This window comes from Procambarus clarkii, chromosome 61 (assembly GCF_040958095.1).
Source record: "Procambarus clarkii isolate CNS0578487 chromosome 61, FALCON_Pclarkii_2.0, whole genome shotgun sequence".
NCBI classification, from domain to species: domain Eukaryota; kingdom Metazoa; phylum Arthropoda; class Malacostraca; order Decapoda; family Cambaridae; genus Procambarus; species Procambarus clarkii.
Window position 1 is genome coordinate 981591 of NC_091210.1, and position 22531 is coordinate 1004121.

The following is a 22531-nucleotide window of genomic DNA, read 5'->3' on the forward strand; positions in this document are numbered from 1 at the left end:
GGTTAGGTAGTCGAAAAAACATTAATTCATGAAAACTTGGCTTATTAGGCAAATTGGGCCATGCATAGTTGGCTGAGAAGTGCGTTCTGGCTATTAGGTACGACATATATATATATATATATATATATATATATATATATATATATATATATATATATATATATATATATATATATATATATATATATATATATATATATATATGTCGTACCTAGTAGCCAGAACTCACTTCTCAGCCTACTATGCAAGGCCCGATTTGCCTAATAAGCCAACTTTTCATGAATTAATGTTTTTTCGTCTACCTAACCTACCTAACCTAACCTAACCTAGCTTTTTTTGGCTACCTAACCTAACCTTACCTATAAAGATAGGTTAGGTTAGGTTAGGTAGGGTTGGTTAGGTTCGGTCATATATCTACGTTAATTTTAACTCCAATAAAAAAAAATTGACCTCATACATAGTGAAAAGGGCAGCTTTATCATTTCATAAGAAAAATATTATAGAAAATATATTAATTCAGGAAAACTTGGCTTATTAGGCAAATCGGGCCTTGCATAGTAGGCTGAAAAGTGAGTTCTGGCTACTAGGTACGACATATATATATATATATATATATATATATATATATATATATATATATATATATATATATATATATATATATATATATATATGTCGTACCTAGTAGCCAGAACGCACTTCTCAGCCTACTATGCAAGGCCCGATTTGCCTAATAAGCCAAGTTTTCACGAATTAATTGTTTTTCGGCTACCTAACCTACCTAACTTAACCTAACCTAACTTTTTCTGCTACCTAACCTATAAAGATAGGTTTGATTAGGTTAGGTAGGGTTGGTTTGGTTTGGTAATATATCTACGTTAATTTTAACTCCAATAAAAAAAATTGATCTCATATATAATGAAATGGGTAGCTTTATCATTTCATAAGAAAAAAATTAGAGAAAATATATTAATTCAGGAAAACTTGGCTTATTATGCATTATATATATATATATATATATATATATATATATATATATATATATATATATATATATATATGTCGTACCTAGTAGCCAGAACTCACTTCTCAGCCTACTATTCAAGGCCCGATTTGCCTAATAAGCCAAGTTTTCCTGAATTAATATATTTACTATAATTTTTTTCTTATGAAATGATAAAGCAACCCTTTTCTCTATGTATGAGGTCAATTTTTTTTTATTGGAGTTAAAATTAACGTAGATATATGACCGAACCTAACCAACCCTACCTAACCTAACCTAACCTATATTTATAGGTAAGGTTAGGTAGCCAAAAAAAGCTAGGTTAGGTTAGGTTAGGTAGGTTAGGTAGACGAAAAAACATTAATTCATGAAAACTTGGCTTATTAGGCAAATCGGGCCTTAAATAGTAGGCTGAGAAGTGCGTTCTGGCTATTAGGTACGACATATATATATATATATATATATATATATATATATATATATATATATATATATATATATATATATATATATATATATATATATATATATATATATATATATATATATATATGTCGTACCTAGTAGCCAGAACGCACTTCTCAGCCTACTATGCAAGGCCCGATTTGCCTAATAAGCCAAGTTTTCACGAATTAATTGTTTTTCGGCTACCTAACCTACCTAACTTAACCTAACCTAACTTTTTCTGCTACCTAACCTATAAAGATAGGTTTGATTAGGTTAGGTAGGGTTGGTTTGGTGTGGTCATATATCTACGTTAATTTTAACTCCAATAAAAAAAATTGATCTCATATATAATGAAATGGGTAGCTTTATCATTTCATAAGAAAAAAATTAGAGAAAATATATTAATTCAGGAAAACTTGGCTTATTAGGCAAATCGAGCCTTGCATAATAGGCTGAGAAGTGCGTTCTGGTTACTAGGTACGACATATATATATATATATATATATATTATATATATATATATATATATATATATATATATATATATATATATATATATATATATACATATATATATATATATATATATATATATATATATATATATATATATATATATATATATATATATATATATGTCGTACCTAGTAGCCAGAACGCACTTCTCGGCCTACTATGCAAGGCCCGATTTGCCTAATAAGCCAAGTTTTCCTGAATCAATATATTTTCTCAAATTTTTTTCTTATGAAATGATAAAGCTACCCATTTCATTCTGTTTGAGGTCAATTTTTTTTATTGGAGTTAAAATTAACGTAGATATATGACCGAACCTAACCAACCCTACCTAACCTAACCTAACCTATCTTTATAGGTTAGGTTAGGTTTGGTAGCAGAAAAAGTTAGGTTAGGTTAGGTTAGGTAGGTTAGGTAGTCGAAAAAACATTAATTCATGAAAACCTGGCTTATTAAGCAAATCGGGCCATGTATAGTAGGCCGAGAAGTGCGTTCTGGCTACTAGGTACGACATATATATATATATATATATATATATGTCGTACCTAGTAGCCAGAACGCACTTCTCAGCCTACTATGCAAGGCCCGATTTGCCTAATAAGCCAAGTTTTCACGAATTAATTGTTTTTCGGCTACCTAACCTACCTAACTTAAACTAACCTAACTTTTTCTGCTACCTAACCTATAAAGATAGGTTTGATTAGGTTAGGTAGGGTTGGTTTGGTTTGGTAATATATCTACGTTAATTTTAACTCCAATAAAAAAAATTGATCTCATATATAATGAAATGGGTAGCTTTATCATTTCATAAGAAAAAAATTAGAGAAAATATATTAATTCAGGAAAACTTGGCTTATTATGCAAATCGAGCCTTGCATAATAGGTTGAGAAATGCGTTCTGGCTACTAGGTACGACATATATATATATATATATATATATATATATATATATATGTTGTACCTAGTAGCCAGAACGTCGTACTCGGCCTAATATGCAAGGCCCAATTTGCCTAATAAGCCAAGTTTTCCTGAATTTACCAATTTTTCTAACAAAAATTCTTATGAAATGATAGACCAATCTATTTCATTATATATGAGTTCCTTTCATTTATTTTGAGTTAAAACTAACGTAGATATATGACCGAACCTAACCTACCCTACCTAACCTAACCTAACCTATCTTAACCTAGCCTAAACTAATATAACTAAGGTAATAATTTATGTTCCCAGTATAATATAATAATAATAATTCAAATAAACCAATTGGAAACAATTTATGGGAAATAAAGAAAATCACTTGGCCTATTAGGCAAATCGGGCCTTGCATAGTAGGCCGAGAAGTGCGTTCTGGCTACTAGGTACGACATATATATATATATATATATATATATATATATTAGTATATTTTGGTAGCAGTCTTTCCTGTAGACATATATTATTAAATATGACCGAAAAAGTAAGATTAATAATTTATATATATATATATATATATATATATATATATATATATATATATATATATATATATATATATATATATATATATATATATATATATATATATATATATGTCGTACCTAGTAGCCAGAACGCACTTCTCAGCCTACTATGCAAGGCCCGACGATTTGCCTAATAAGCCAAGTTTTCACGAATTAATTGTTTTTCGGCTACCTAACCTACCTAACTTAACCTAACCTAACTTTTTCTGCTACCTAACCTATAAAGATAGGTTTGATTAGGTTAGGTAGGGTTGGTTTGGTTTGGTAATATATCTACGTTAATTTTAACTCCAATAAAAAAAATTGATCTCATATATAATGAAATGGGTAGCTTTATCATTTCATAAGAAAAAAATTAGAGAAAATATATTAATTCAGGAAAACTTGGCTTATTATGCATTATATATATATATATATATATATATATATATATATATATATATATATATGTCGTACCTAGTAGCCAGAACGCACTTCTCGGCCAACTATGCAAGGCCCGATTTGCCTAATAAGCCAAGTTTTCATGAATTAATTGTTTTTCGACTACCTAACCTACCTAACCTAACCTAACCTAACTTTTTCGGCTACCTAACCAAACCTAACCTATAAAGATAGGTTAGGTTAGGTTAGGTAGGGTTGGTTAGGTTCGGTCATATATCTACTTTAATTTTAACTCCAATAAAAAAAAATTGACCTTATACATAATGAAATGGGTAGCTTTATCATTTCATAAGAAAAAAATTAGAAAAAATATATTAATTCAGGAAAACTTGGCTTATTAGGCAAATCGAGCCTTGAATAGTAGGCCAAAAAGTGAGTTCTGGCTACTAGGTACGACATATATATATATATATATATATATATATATATATATATATATATATATATATGTCGTACCTAGTAGCCAGAACTCACTTCTCAGCCTACTATTCAAGGCCCGATTTGCCTAATAAGCCAAGTTTTCCTGAATTAATATATTTACTATAATTTTTTTCTTATGAAATGATAAAGCAACCCTTTTCTCTATGTATGAGGTCAATTTTTTTTTATTGGAGTTAAAATTAACGTAGATATATGACCGAACCTAACCAACCCTACCTAACCTAACCTAACCTATATTTATAGGTAAGGTTAGGTTAGGTAGCCAAAAAAAGCTAGGTTAGGTTAGGTTAGGTAGGTTAGGTAGACGAAAAAACATTAATTCATGAAAACTTGGCTTATTAGGCAAATCGGGCCTTAAATAGTAGGCTGAGAAGTGCGTTCTGGCTATTAGGTACGACATATATATATATATATATATATATATATATATATATATATATATATATATATATATATATATATATATATATATATATATATATGTATGTCGTACCTAGTAGCCAGAACTCACTTCTCAGCCTACTATTCAAGGCCCGATTTGCCTAATAAGCCAAGTTTTCCTGAATTAATATATTTACTATAATTTTTTTCTTATGAAATGATAAAGCTACCCTTTTCTCTATGTATGAGGTCAATTTTTTTTTATTGGAGTTAAAATTAACGTAGATATATGACCGAACTTAACCAACCCTACCTAACCTAACCTAACCTATCTTTATAGGTTAGGTTTGGTTAGGTAGCCGAAAAAGTTAGGTTAGGTTAGGTTAGGTAGGTTAGGTAGTCGAAAAACAATTAATTCATGAAAACTTGGCTTATTAGGCAAATTGGGCCTTGTATAGTAGGCCAAAAAGTGAGTTCTGGCTACTAGGTACGACATGTATATATATATATATATGTCGTACCTAGTAGCCAGAACGCACTTATCAGCCTACTATGCAAGGCCCGATTTGCCTAATAAGCCAAGTTTTCACGAATTAATTGTTTTTCGGCTACCTAACCTACCTAACTTAACCTAACCTAACTTTTTCTGCTACCTAACCTATAAAGATAGGTTTGATTAGGTTAGGTAGGGTTGGTTTGGTTTGGTAATATATCTACGTTAATTTTAACTCCAATAAAAAAAATTGATCTCATATATAATGAAATGGGTAGCTTTATCATTTCATAAGAAAAAAATTAGAGAAAATATATTAATTCAGGAAAACTTGGCTTATTATGCATTATATATATATATATATATATATATATATATATATATATATATATATATATATATATATATATATATATATATATATATATATATATGTCGTACCTAGTAGCCAGAACTCACTTCTCAGCCTACTATTCAAGGCCCGATTTGCCTAATAAGCCAAGTTTTCCTGAATTAATATATTTACTATAATTTTTTTCTTATGAAATGATAAAGCAACCCTTTTCTCTATGTATGAGGTCAATTTTTTTTTATTGGAGTTAAAATTAACGTAGATATATGACCGAACCTAACCAACCCTACCTAACCTAACCTAACCTATATTTATAGGTAAGGTTAGGTTAGGTAGCCAAAAAAAGCTAGGTTAGGTTAGGTTAGGTAGGTTAGGTAGACGAAAAAACATTAATTCATGAAAACTTGGCTTATTAGGCAAATCGGGCCTTAAATAGTAGGCTGAGAAGTGCGTTCTGGCTATTAGGTACGACATATATATATATATATATATATATATATATATATATATATATATATATATATATATATATATACATATATATATGTCGTACCTAGTTGCCAGAACGCACTTCTCAGCCTACTATGCAAGGCCCGATTTGCCTAATAAGCCAAGTTTTCATGAATTAATGTTTTTTCGTCTACCTAACCTACCTAACCTAACCTAACCTAGGTTTTTTTGGCTACCTAACCTAACCTTACCTATAAATATAGGTTAGGTTAGGTTAGGTAGGGTTGGTTAGGTTCGGTCATATATCTACGTTAATTTTAACTCCAATAAAAAAAAATGACCTCATACATAGAGAAAAGGGTTGCTTTATCATTTCATAAGAAAAAAATTATTGTAAATATATTAATTCAGAAAAACTTGGCTTATTAGGCAAATCGGGCCTTGAATAGTAGGCTGAGAAGCGAGTTCTGGCTACTAGGTACGACATATATATATATATATATATATATATATATATGTCGTACCTAGTAGCCAGAACGCACTTCTCAGCCTACTATGCAAGGCCCGATTTGCCTAATAAGCCAAGTTTTCACGAATTAATTGTTTTTCGGCTACCTAACCTACCTAACTTAAACTAACCTAACTTTTTCTGCTACCTAACCTATAAAGATAGGTTTGATTAGGTTAGGTAGGGTTGGTTTGGTTTGGTAATATATCTACGTTAATTTTAACTCCAATAAAAAAAATTGATCTCATATATAATGAAATGGGTAGCTTTATCATTTCATAAGAAAAAAATTAGAGAAAATATATTAATTCAGGAAAACTTGGCTTATTATGCAAATCGAGCCTTGCATAATAGGTTGAGAAATGCGTTCTGGCTACTAGGTACGACATATATATATATATATATATATATATATATATATATATATATATATATATATATATATATATATATATATATATATATATATATATTAGTATATTTTGGTAGCAGTCTTTCCTGTAGACATATATTATTAAATATGACCGAAAAAGTAAGATTAATAATTTATATATATATATATATATATATATATATATATATATATATGTCGTACCTAATAGCCAGAACGCACTTCTCAGCCTACTATGCAAGGCCCGATTTGCCTAATAAGCCAAGTTTTCCTGAATTAATATATTTTTTCTAATTTTTTCCTTATGAAGTGATAAAGCTACCCATTTCATTATGTATGAGGTCAATTTTTGTTTATTGAAGTTAAAATTAACGTAGATATATGACCGAACCTAACCAACCCTACCTAACCTAACCTAACCTATCTCTATCGGTTAGGTTAGGTTAGGTAGCAGAAAAAGTTAGGTTAGGTTAGGTTAGGTAGGTTAGGTAGTCGAAAAAACATTAATTCATGAAAACTTGGCTTATTAGGCAAATTGGGCCATGCATAGTTGGCTGAGAAGTGCGTTCTGGCTATTAGGTACGACATATATATATATATATATATATATATATATATATATATATATATATATATATATATATATATATATATATATATATATATATATATATATATATATATATATATATATATATATATATATATATATGTCGTACCTAGTAGCCAGAACTCACTTCTCAGCCTACTATGCAAGGCCCGATTTGCCTAATAAGCCAACTTTTCATGAATTAATGTTTTTTCGTCTACCTAACCTACCTAACCTAACCTAACCTAGCTTTTTTTGGCTACCTAACCTAACCTTACCTATAAAGATAGGTTAGGTTAGGTTAGGTAGGGTTGGTTAGGTTCGGTCATATATCTACGTTAATTTTAACTCCAATAAAAAAAAATTGACCTCATACATAGTGAAAAGGGCAGCTTTATCATTTCATAAGAAAAATATTATAGAAAATATATTAATTCAGGAAAACTTGGCTTATTAGGCAAATCGGGCCTTGCATAGTAGGCTGAAAAGTGAGTTCTGGCTACTAGGTACGACATATATATATATATATATATATATATATATATATATATATATATATATATATATATATATATATATATATATATATATATATATATATATATATATATATATATATATATATATATGTCGTACCTAGTAGCCAGAACGCACTTCTCAGCCTACTATGCAAGGCCCGATTTGCCTAATAAGCCAAGTTTTCACGAATTAATTGTTTTTCGGCTACCTAACCTACCTAACTTAACCTAACCTAACTTTTTCTGCTACCTAACCTATAAAGATAGGTTTGATTAGGTTAGGTAGGGTTGGTTTGGTTTGGTAATATATCTACGTTAATTTTAACTCCAATAAAAAAAATTGATCTCATATATAATGAAATGGGTAGCTTTATCATTTCATAAGAAAAAAATTAGAGAAAATATATTAATTCAGGAAAACTTGGCTTATTATGCATTATATATATATATATATATATATATATATATATATATATATATATATATATATATATATATGTCGTACCTAGTAGCCAGAACTCACTTCTCAGCCTACTATTCAAGGCCCGATTTGCCTAATAAGCCAAGTTTTCCTGAATTAATATATTTACTATAATTTTTTTCTTATGAAATGATAAAGCAACCCTTTTCTCTATGTATGAGGTCAATTTTTTTTTATTGGAGTTAAAATTAACGTAGATATATGACCGAACCTAACCAACCCTACCTAACCTAACCTAACCTATATTTATAGGTAAGGTTAGGTAGCCAAAAAAAGCTAGGTTAGGTTAGGTTAGGTAGGTTAGGTAGACGAAAAAACATTAATTCATGAAAACTTGGCTTATTAGGCAAATCGGGCCTTAAATAGTAGGCTGAGAAGTGCGTTCTGGCTATTAGGTACGACATATATATATATATATATATATATATATATATATATATATATATATATATATATATATATATATATATATATATATATATATATATATATATATATATATATATATATATATATATATATATATATGTCGTACCTAGTAGCCAGAACGCACTTCTCAGCCTACTATGCAAGGCCCGATTTGCCTAATAAGCCAAGTTTTCACGAATTAATTGTTTTTCGGCTACCTAACCTACCTAACTTAACCTAACCTAACTTTTTCTGCTACCTAACCTATAAAGATAGGTTTGATTAGGTTAGGTAGGGTTGGTTTGGTGTGGTCATATATCTACGTTAATTTTAACTCCAATAAAAAAAATTGATCTCATATATAATGAAATGGGTAGCTTTATCATTTCATAAGAAAAAAATTAGAGAAAATATATTAATTCAGGAAAACTTGGCTTATTAGGCAAATCGAGCCTTGCATAATAGGCTGAGAAGTGCGTTCTGGTTACTAGGTACGACATATATATATATATATATATATATTATATATATATATATATATATATATATATATATATATATATATATATACATATATATATATATATATATATATATATATATATATATATATATATATATATATATATATATATATATATATATATATGTCGTACCTAGTAGCCAGAACGCACTTCTCGGCCTACTATGCAAGGCCCGATTTGCCTAATAAGCCAAGTTTTCCTGAATCAATATATTTTCTCAAATTTTTTTCTTATGAAATGATAAAGCTACCCATTTCATTCTGTTTGAGGTCAATTTTTTTTATTGGAGTTAAAATTAACGTAGATATATGACCGAACCTAACCAACCCTACCTAACCTAACCTAACCTATCTTTATAGGTTAGGTTAGGTTTGGTAGCAGAAAAAGTTAGGTTAGGTTAGGTTAGGTAGGTTAGGTAGTCGAAAAAACATTAATTCATGAAAACCTGGCTTATTAAGCAAATCGGGCCATGTATAGTAGGCCGAGAAGTGCGTTCTGGCTACTAGGTACGACATATATATATATATATATATATATATGTCGTACCTAGTAGCCAGAACGCACTTCTCAGCCTACTATGCAAGGCCCGATTTGCCTAATAAGCCAAGTTTTCACGAATTAATTGTTTTTCGGCTACCTAACCTACCTAACTTAAACTAACCTAACTTTTTCTGCTACCTAACCTATAAAGATAGGTTTGATTAGGTTAGGTAGGGTTGGTTTGGTTTGGTAATATATCTACGTTAATTTTAACTCCAATAAAAAAAATTGATCTCATATATAATGAAATGGGTAGCTTTATCATTTCATAAGAAAAAAATTAGAGAAAATATATTAATTCAGGAAAACTTGGCTTATTATGCAAATCGAGCCTTGCATAATAGGTTGAGAAATGCGTTCTGGCTACTAGGTACGACATATATATATATATATATATATATATATATATATATATATATATATATATATATATTAGTATATTTTGGTAGCAGTCTTTCCTGTAGACATATATTATTAAATATGACCGAAAAAGTAAGATTAATAATTTATATATATATATATATATATATATATATATATATATATATATATATATATATATATATATATATATATATATGTCGTACCTAGTAGCCAGAACGCACTTCTCAGCCTACTATGCAAGGCCCGACGATTTGCCTAATAAGCCAAGTTTTCACGAATTAATTGTTTTTCGGCTACCTAACCTACCTAACTTAACCTAACCTAACTTTTTCTGCTACCTAACCTATAAAGATAGGTTTGATTAGGTTAGGTAGGGTTGGTTTGGTTTGGTAATATATCTACGTTAATTTTAACTCCAATAAAAAAAATTGATCTCATATATAATGAAATGGGTAGCTTTATCATTTCATAAGAAAAAAATTAGAGAAAATATATTAATTCAGGAAAACTTGGCTTATTATGCATTATATATATATATATATATATATATATATATATATATATATATATATGTCGTACCTAGTAGCCAGAACGCACTTCTCGGCCAACTATGCAAGGCCCGATTTGCCTAATAAGCCAAGTTTTCATGAATTAATTGTTTTTCGACTACCTAACCTACCTAACCTAACCTAACCTAACTTTTTCGGCTACCTAACCAAACCTAACCTATAAAGATAGGTTAGGTTAGGTTAGGTAGGGTTGGTTAGGTTCGGTCATATATCTACTTTAATTTTAACTCCAATAAAAAAAAATTGACCTTATACATAATGAAATGGGTAGCTTTATCATTTCATAAGAAAAAAATTAGAAAAAATATATTAATTCAGGAAAACTTGGCTTATTAGGCAAATCGAGCCTTGAATAGTAGGCCAAAAAGTGAGTTCTGGCTACTAGGTACGACATATATATATATATATATATATATATATATATATATATATATATATGTCGTACCTAGTAGCCAGAACTCACTTCTCAGCCTACTATTCAAGGCCCGATTTGCCTAATAAGCCAAGTTTTCCTGAATTAATATATTTACTATAATTTTTTTCTTATGAAATGATAAAGCAACCCTTTTCTCTATGTATGAGGTCAATTTTTTTTTATTGGAGTTAAAATTAACGTAGATATATGACCGAACCTAACCAACCCTACCTAACCTAACCTAACCTATATTTATAGGTAAGGTTAGGTTAGGTAGCCAAAAAAAGCTAGGTTAGGTTAGGTTAGGTAGGTTAGGTAGACGAAAAAACATTAATTCATGAAAACTTGGCTTATTAGGCAAATCGGGCCTTAAATAGTAGGCTGAGAAGTGCGTTCTGGCTATTAGGTACGACATATATATATATATATATATATATATATATATATATATATATATATATATATATATATATATATATATATATATATATATGTATGTCGTACCTAGTAGCCAGAACTCACTTCTCAGCCTACTATTCAAGGCCCGATTTGCCTAATAAGCCAAGTTTTCCTGAATTAATATATTTACTATAATTTTTTTCTTATGAAATGATAAAGCTACCCTTTTCTCTATGTATGAGGTCAATTTTTTTTTATTGGAGTTAAAATTAACGTAGATATATGACCGAACTTAACCAACCCTACCTAACCTAACCTAACCTATCTTTATAGGTTAGGTTTGGTTAGGTAGCCGAAAAAGTTAGGTTAGGTTAGGTTAGGTAGGTTAGGTAGTCGAAAAACAATTAATTCATGAAAACTTGGCTTATTAGGCAAATTGGGCCTTGTATAGTAGGCCAAAAAGTGAGTTCTGGCTACTAGGTACGACATGTATATATATATATATATGTCGTACCTAGTAGCCAGAACGCACTTATCAGCCTACTATGCAAGGCCCGATTTGCCTAATAAGCCAAGTTTTCACGAATTAATTGTTTTTCGGCTACCTAACCTACCTAACTTAACCTAACCTAACTTTTTCTGCTACCTAACCTATAAAGATAGGTTTGATTAGGTTAGGTAGGGTTGGTTTGGTTTGGTAATATATCTACGTTAATTTTAACTCCAATAAAAAAAATTGATCTCATATATAATGAAATGGGTAGCTTTATCATTTCATAAGAAAAAAATTAGAGAAAATATATTAATTCAGGAAAACTTGGCTTATTATGCATTATATATATATATATATATATATATATATATATATATATATATATATATATATATATATATATATATATATATATATATGTCGTACCTAGTAGCCAGAACTCACTTCTCAGCCTACTATTCAAGGCCCGATTTGCCTAATAAGCCAAGTTTTCCTGAATTAATATATTTACTATAATTTTTTTCTTATGAAATGATAAAGCAACCCTTTTCTCTATGTATGAGGTCAATTTTTTTTTATTGGAGTTAAAATTAACGTAGATATATGACCGAACCTAACCAACCCTACCTAACCTAACCTAACCTATATTTATAGGTAAGGTTAGGTTAGGTAGCCAAAAAAAGCTAGGTTAGGTTAGGTTAGGTAGGTTAGGTAGACGAAAAAACATTAATTCATGAAAACTTGGCTTATTAGGCAAATCGGGCCTTAAATAGTAGGCTGAGAAGTGCGTTCTGGCTATTAGGTACGACATATATATATATATATATATATATATATATATATATATATATATATATATATATATATACATATATATATGTCGTACCTAGTTGCCAGAACGCACTTCTCAGCCTACTATGCAAGGCCCGATTTGCCTAATAAGCCAAGTTTTCACGAATTAATTGTTTTTCGGCTACCTAACCTACCTAACTTAACCTAACCTAACTTTTTCTGCTACCTAACCTATAAAGATAGGTTTGATTAGGTTAGGTAGGGTTGGTTTGGTTTGGTAATATATCTACGTTAATTTTAACTCCAATAAAAAAAATTGATCTCATATATAATGAAATGGGTAGCTTTATCATTTCATAGGAAAAAAATTAGAGAAAATATATTAATTCAGGAAAACTTGGCTTATTATGCAAATCGAGCCTTGCATAATAGGTTGAGAAATGCGTTCTGGCTACTAGGTACGACATATATATATATATATATATATATATATATATATATATATATATATATATATATATATATATATATATATATATATATATATATATATATGTCGTACCTAGTAGCCAGAACGCACTTCTCAGCCTACTATGCAAGGCCCGATTTGCCTAATAAGCCAAGTTTTCACGAATTAATTGTTTTTCGGCTACCTAACCTACCTAACTTAACCTAACCTAACTTTTTCTGCTACCTAACCTATAAAGATAGGTTTGATTAGGTTAGGTAGGGTTGGTTTGGTGTGGTCATATATCTACGTTAATTTTAACTCCAATAAAAAAAATTGATCTCATATATAATGAAATGGGTAGCTTTATCATTTCATAAGAAAAAAATTAGAGAAAATATATTAATTCAGGAAAACTTGGCTTATTAGGCAAATCGAGCCTTGCATAATAGGCTGAGAAGTGCGTTCTGGTTACTAGGTACGACATATATATATATATATATATATATATTATATATATATATATATATATATATATATATATATATATATATATATATATATATATATATATATATATATATATATATATATATATATATATATATGTCGTACCTAGTAGCCAGAACGCACTTCTCGGCCTACTATGCAAGGCCCGATTTGCCTAATAAGCCAAGTTTTCCTGAATCAATATATTTTCTCAAATTTTTTTCTTATGAAATGATAAAGCTACCCATTTCATTCTGTTTGAGGTCAATTTTTTTTATTGGAGTTAAAATTAACGTAGATATATGACCGAACCTAACCAACCCTACCTAACCTAACCTAACCTATCTTTATAGGTTAGGTTAGGTTTGGTAGCAGAAAAAGTTAGGTTAGGTTAGGTTAGGTAGGTTAGGTAGTCGAAAAAACATTAATTCATGAAAACCTGGCTTATTAAGCAAATCGGGCCATGTATAGTAGGCCGAGAAGTGCGTTCTGGCTACTAGGTACGACATATATATATATATATATATGTCGTACCTAGTAGCCAGAACGCACTTCTCAGCCTACTATGCAAGGCCCGATTTGCCTAATAAGCCAAGTTTTCACGAATTAATTGTTTTTCGGCTACCTAACCTACCTAACTTAACCTAACCTAACTTTTTCTGCTACCTAACCTATAAAGATAGGTTTGATTAGGTTAGGTAGGGTTGGTTTGGTGTGGTCATATATCTACGTTAATTTTAACTCCAATAAAAAAAATTGATCTCATATATAATGAAATGGGTAGCTTTATCATTTCATAAGAAAAAAATTAGAGAAAATATATTAATTCAGGAAAACTTGGCTTATTAGGCAAATCGAGCCTTGCATAATAGGCTGAGAAGTGCGTTCTGGTTACTAGGTACGACATATATATATATATATATATATATTATATATATATATATATATATATATATATATATATATATATATATATACATATATATATATATATATATATATATATATATATATATATATATATATATATATATATATATATATATATATATATATATATGTCGTACCTAGTAGCCAGAACGCACTTCTCGGCCTACTATGCAAGGCCCGATTTGCCTAATAAGCCAAGTTTTCCTGAATCAATATATTTTCTCAAATTTTTTTCTTATGAAATGATAAAGCTACCCATTTCATTCTGTTTGAGGTCAATTTTTTTTATTGGAGTTAAAATTAACGTAGATATATGACCGAACCTAACCAACCCTACCTAACCTAACCTAACCTATCTTTATAGGTTAGGTTAGGTTTGGTAGCAGAAAAAGTTAGGTTAGGTTAGGTTAGGTAGGTTAGGTAGTCGAAAAAACATTAATTCATGAAAACCTGGCTTATTAAGCAAATCGGGCCATGTATAGTAGGCCGAGAAGTGCGTTCTGGCTACTAGGTACGACATATATATATATATATATATGTCGTACCTAGTAGCCAGAACGCACTTCTCAGCCTACTATGCAAGGCCCGATTTGCCTAATAAGCCAAGTTTTCACGAATTAATTGTTTTTCGGCTACCTAACCTACCTAACTTAAACTAACCTAACTTTTTCTGCTACCTAACCTATAAAGATAGGTTTGATTAGGTTAGGTAGGGTTGGTTTGGTTTGGTAATATATCTACGTTAATTTTAACTCCAATAAAAAAAATTGATCTCATATATAATGAAATGGGTAGCTTTATCATTTCATAAGAAAAAAATTAGAGAAAATATATTAATTCAGGAAAACTTGGCTTATTATGCAAATCGAGCCTTGCATAATAGGTTGAGAAATGCGTTCTGGCTACTAGGTACGACATATATATATATATATATATATATATATATATATATATATATATATATATATATATATATATATTAGTATATTTTGGTAGCAGTCTTTCCTGTAGACATATATTATTAAATATGACCGAAAAAGTAAGATTAATAATTTATATATATATATATATATATATATATATATATATATATATATATATATATATATATATATATATATGTCGTACCTAGTAGCCAGAACGCACTTCTCAGCCTACTATGCAAGGCCCGATTTGCCTAATAAGCCAAGTTTTCCTGAAATAATATATTTTCTCTAATTTTTTTCTTATGAAATAATAAAGCTACCCATTTCTTTATGTATGAGGTAAAAAAAAAATTATTGGAGTTAAAATTAACGTAGATATATGACCGAACCTAACCAACCCTACCTAACCTAACCTAACCTATCTTTATAGGTTATGATAGGTTAGGTAGCAGAAAAAGTTAGGTTAGGTTAGGTTAGGTAGGTTAGGTAGTCGAAAAACAATTAATTCAGGAAAACTTGGCGTATTAGGCAAATCGGGCCTTGCATAGTAGTCCGAGAAGTGCGTTCTGGCTACTAGGTACGACATATATATATATATATATATATATATATATATATATATATATATATATATATATATATATATATATATATATATATATATATATATATATATGTCGTACCTAGTAGCCAGAACGCACTTCTCAGCCTACTATGCAAGGCCCGATTTGCCTAATAAGCCAAGTTTTCACGAATTAATTGTTTTTCGGCTACCTAACCTACCTAACTTAACCTAACCTAACTTTTTCTGCTACCTAACCTATAAAGATAGGTTTGATTAGGTTAGGTAGGGTTGGTTTGGTTTGGTAATATATCTACGTTAATTTTAACTCCAATAAAAAAAATTGATCTCATATATAATGAAATGGGTAGCTTTATCATTTCATAAGAAAAAAATTAGAGAAAATATATTAATTCAGGAAAACTTGGCTTATTAGGCAAATCGAGCCTTGCATAATAGGCTGAGAAGTGCGTTCTGGTTACTAGGTACGACATATATATATATATATATATATTATATATATATATATATATATATATATATATATATATATATATATATATATATATATATATATATATATATATATATATATATATATGTCGTACCTAGTAGCCAGAACGCACTTCTCAGCCTACTATGCAAGGCCCGATTTGCCTAATAAGCCAAGTTTTCACGAATTAATTGTTTTTCGGCTACCTAACCTACCTAACTTAAACTAACCTAACTTTTTCTGCTACCTAACCTATAAAGATAGGTTTGATTAGGTTAGGTAGGGTTGGTTTGGTTTGGTAATATATCTACGTTAATTTTAACTCCAATAAAAAAAATTGATCTCATATATAATGAAATGGGTAGCTTTATCATTTCATAAGAAAAAAATTAGAGAAAATATATTAATTCAGGAAAACTTGGCTTATTATGCAAATCGAGCCTTGCATAATAGGTTGAGAAATGCGTTCTGGCTACTAGGTACGACATATATATATATATATATATATATATATATATATATATATATATATATATATATATATATATATTAGTATATTTTGGTAGCAGTCTTTCCTGTAGACATATATTTTTAAATATGACCGAAAAAGTAAGATTAATAATTTATATATATATATATATATATATATATATATATATATATATATATATATATATATATATATATATATATATATATATATATATATATATATATATATATGTCGTACCTAGTAGCCAGAACGCACTTCTCAGCCTACTATGCAAGGCCCGATTTGCCTAATAAGCCAAGTTTTCACGAATTAATTGTTTTTCGGCTACCTAACCTACCTAACTTAACCTAACCTAACTTTTTCTGCTACCTAACCTATAAAGATAGGTTTGATTAGGTTAGGTAGGGTTGGTTTGGTTTGGTAATATATCTACGTTAATTTTAACTCCAATAAAAAAAATTGATCTCATATATAATGAAATGGGTAGCTTTATCATTTCATAAGAAAAAAATTAGAGAAAATATATTAATTCAGGAAAACTTGGCTTATTATGCATTATATATATATATATATATATATATATATATATATATATATATATATATATATATATATATATATATATATATGTCGTACCTAGTAGCCAGAACTCACTTCTCAGCCTACTATGCAATGCCCGATTTGCCTAATAAGCCAAGTTTTCCTGAATTAATATATTTTCTCTATTTTTTTTCTTATGAAATGATAAAGCTACCCATTTCATTATGTATGAGGTCAATTGTTTTTTATTGGAGATAAAATTAAAGTAGATATATGTCCGAACCTAACCAACCCTACCTAACCTAACCTAACCTATCTTTATAGGTTAGGTTAGGTTAGGTAGCCGAAAAAGTTAGGTTAGGTTAGGTTAGGTAGGTTAGGTAGTCGAAAAACAATTAATTCATGAAAACTTGGCTTATTAGGCAAATCGGGCCTTGCATAGTAGGCTGAGAAGTGAGTTCTGGCTACTAGGTACGACATATATATATATATATATATATATATATATATATATATATATATATATATATATGTCGTACCTAGTAGCCAGAACTCACTTCTCAGCCTACTATTCAAGGCCCGATTTGCCTAATAAGCCAAGTTTTCCTGAATTAATATATTTACTATAATTTTTTTCTTATGAAATGATAAAGCAACCCTTTTCTCTATGTATGAGGTCAATTTTTTTTTATTGGAGTTAAAATTAACGTAGATATATGACCGAACCTAACCAACCCTACCTAACCTAACCTAACCTATATTTATAGGTAAGGTTAGGTTAGGTAGCCAAAAAAAGCTAGGTTAGGTTAGGTTAGGTAGGTTAGGTAGACGAAAAAACATTAATTCATGAAAACTTGGCTTATTAGGCAAATCGGGCCTTAAATAGTAGGCTGAGAAGTGCGTTCTGGCTATTAGGTACGACATATATATATATATATATATATATATATATATATATATATATATATATATATATATATATGTCGTACCTAGTAGCCAGAACGCACTTCTCAGCCTACTATGCAAGGCCCGATTTGCCTAATAAGCCAAGTTTTCACGAATTAATTGTTTTTCGGCTACCTAACCTACCTAACTTAACCTAACCTAACTTTTTCTGCTACCTAACCTATAAAGATAGGTTTGATTAGGTTAGGTAGGGTTGGTTTGGTTTGGTAATATATCTACGTTAATTTTAACTCCAATAAAAAAAATTGATCTCATATATAATGAAATGGGTAGCTTTATCATTTCATAAGAAAAAAATTAGAGAAAATATATTAATTCAGGAAAACTTGGCTTATTATGCAAATCGAGCCTTGCATAATAGGTTGAGAAATGCGTTCTGGCTACTAGGTACGACATATATATATATATATATATATATATATATATATATATATATATATATATATATATATATTAGTATATTTTGGTAGCAGTCTTTCCTGTAGACATATATTATTAAATATGACCGAAAAAGTAAGATTAATAATTTATATATATATATATATATATATATATATATATATATATATATATATATATATATATATGTCGTACCTAGTAGCCAGAACGCACTTCTCAGCCTACTATGCAAGGCCCGACGATTTGCCTAATAAGCCAAGTTTTCACGAATTAATTGTTTTTCGGCTACCTAACCTACCTAACTTAACCTAACCTAACTTTTTCTGCTACCTAACCTATAAAGATAGGTTTGATTAGGTTAGGTAGGGTTGGTTTGGTTTGGTAATATATCTACGTTAATTTTAACTCCAATAAAAAAAATTGATCTCATATATAATGAAATGGGTAGCTTTATCATTTCATAAGAAAAAAATTAGAGAAAATATATTAATTCAGGAAAACTTGGCTTATTATGCATTATATATATATATATATATATATATATATATATATATATATATATATATATATATGTCGTACCTAGTAGCCAGAACGCACTTCTCGGCCAACTATGCAAGGCCCGATTTGCCTAATAAGCCAAGTTTTCATGAATTAATTGTTTTTCGACTACCTAACCTACCTAACCTAACCTAACCTAACTTTTTCGGCTACCTAACCAAACCTAACCTATAAAGATAGGTTAGGTTAGGTTAGGTAGGGTTGGTTAGGTTCGGTCATATATCTACTTTAATTTTAACTCCAATAAAAAAAAATTGACCTTATACATAATGAAATGGGTAGCTTTATCATTTCATAAGAAAAAAATTAGAAAAAATATATTAATTCAGGAAAACTTGGCTTATTAGGCAAATCGAGCCTTGAATAGTAGGCCAAAAAGTGAGTTCTGGCTACTAGGTACGACATATATATATATATATATATATATATATATATATATATATATATATATGTCGTACCTAGTAGCCAGAACTCACTTCTCAGCCTACTATTCAAGGCCCGATTTGCCTAATAAGCCAAGTTTTCCTGAATTAATATATTTACTATAATTTTTTTCTTATGAAATGATAAAGCAACCCTTTTCTCTATGTATGAGGTCAATTTTTTTTTATTGGAGTTAAAATTAACGTAGATATATGACCGAACCTAACCAACCCTACCTAACCTAACCTAACCTATATTTATAGGTAAGGTTAGGTTAGGTAGCCAAAAAAAGCTAGGTTAGGTTAGGTTAGGTAGGTTAGGTAGACGAAAAAACATTAATTCATGAAAACTTGGCTTATTAGGCAAATCGGGCCTTAAATAGTAGGCTGAGAAGTGCGTTCTGGCTATTAGGTACGACATATATATATATATATATATATATATATATATATATATATATATATATATATATATATATATATATATATATATATATATGTATGTCGTACCTAGTAGCCAGAACTCACTTCTCAGCCTACTATTCAAGGCCCGATTTGCCTAATAAGCCAAGTTTTCCTGAATTAATATATTTACTATAATTTTTTTCTTATGAAATGATAAAGCTACCCTTTTCTCTATGTATGAGGTCAATTTTTTTTATTGGAGTTAAAATTAACGTAGATATATGACCGAACTTAACCAACCCTACCTAACCTAACCTAACCTATCTTTATAGGTTAGGTTTGGTTAGGTAGCCGAAAAAGTTAGGTTAGGTTAGGTTAGGTAGGTTAGGTAGTCGAAAAACAATTAATTCATGAAAACTTGGCTTATTAGGCAAATTGGGCCTTGTATAGTAGGCCAAAAAGTGAGTTCTGGCTACTAGGTACGACATGTATATATATATATATATGTCGTACCTAGTAGCCAGAACGCACTTATCAGCCTACTATGCAAGGCCCGATTTGCCTAATAAGCCAAGTTTTCACGAATTAATTGTTTTTCGGCTACCTAACCTACCTAACTTAACCTAACCTAACTTTTTCTGCTACCTAACCTATAAAGATAGGTTTGATTAGGTTAGGTAGGGTTGGTTTGGTTTGGTAATATATCTACGTTAATTTTAACTCCAATAAAAAAAATTGATCTCATATATAATGAAATGGGTAGCTTTATCATTTCATAAGAAAAAAATTAGAGAAAATATATTAATTCAGGAAAACTTGGCTTATTATGCATTATATATATATATATATATATATATATATATATATATATATATATATATATATATATATATATATATATATATATATATATATATATATATATATATATATATATATATATATATATATATATATATATGTCGTACCTAGTAGCCAGAACTCACTTCTCAGCCTACTATTCAAGGCCCGATTTGCCTAATAAGCCAAGTTTTCCTGAATTAATATATTTACTATAATTTTTTTCTTATGAAATGATAAAGCAACCCTTTTCTCTATGTATGAGGTCAATTTTTTTTTATTGGAGTTAAAATTAACGTAGATATATGACCGAACCTAACCAACCCTACCTAACCTAACCTAACCTATATTTATAGGTAAGGTTAGGTTAGGTAGCCAAAAAAAGCTAGGTTAGGTTAGGTTAGGTAGGTTAGGTAGACGAAAAAACATTAATTCATGAAAACTTGGCTTATTAGGCAAATCGGGCCTTAAATAGTAGGCTGAGAAGTGCGTTCTGGCTATTAGGTACGACATATATATATATATATATATATATATATATATATATATATATATATATATATATATATATATATACATATATATATGTCGTACCTAGTTGCCAGAACGCACTTCTCAGCCTACTATGCAAGGCCCGATTTGCCTAATAAGCCAAGTTTTCACGAATTAATTGTTTTTCGGCTACCTAACCTACCTAACTTAACCTAACCTAACTTTTTCTGCTACCTAACCTATAAAGATAGGTTTGATTAGGTTAGGTAGGGTTGGTTTGGTTTGGTAATATATCTACGTTAATTTTAACTCCAATAAAAAAAATTGATCTCATATATAATGAAATGGGTAGCTTTATCATTTCATAGGAAAAAAATTAGAGAAAATATATTAATTCAGGAAAACTTGGCTTATTATGCAAATCGAGCCTTGCATAATAGGTTGAGAAATGCGTTCTGGCTACTAGGTACGACATATATATATATATATATATATATATATATATATATATATATATATATATATATATATATATAT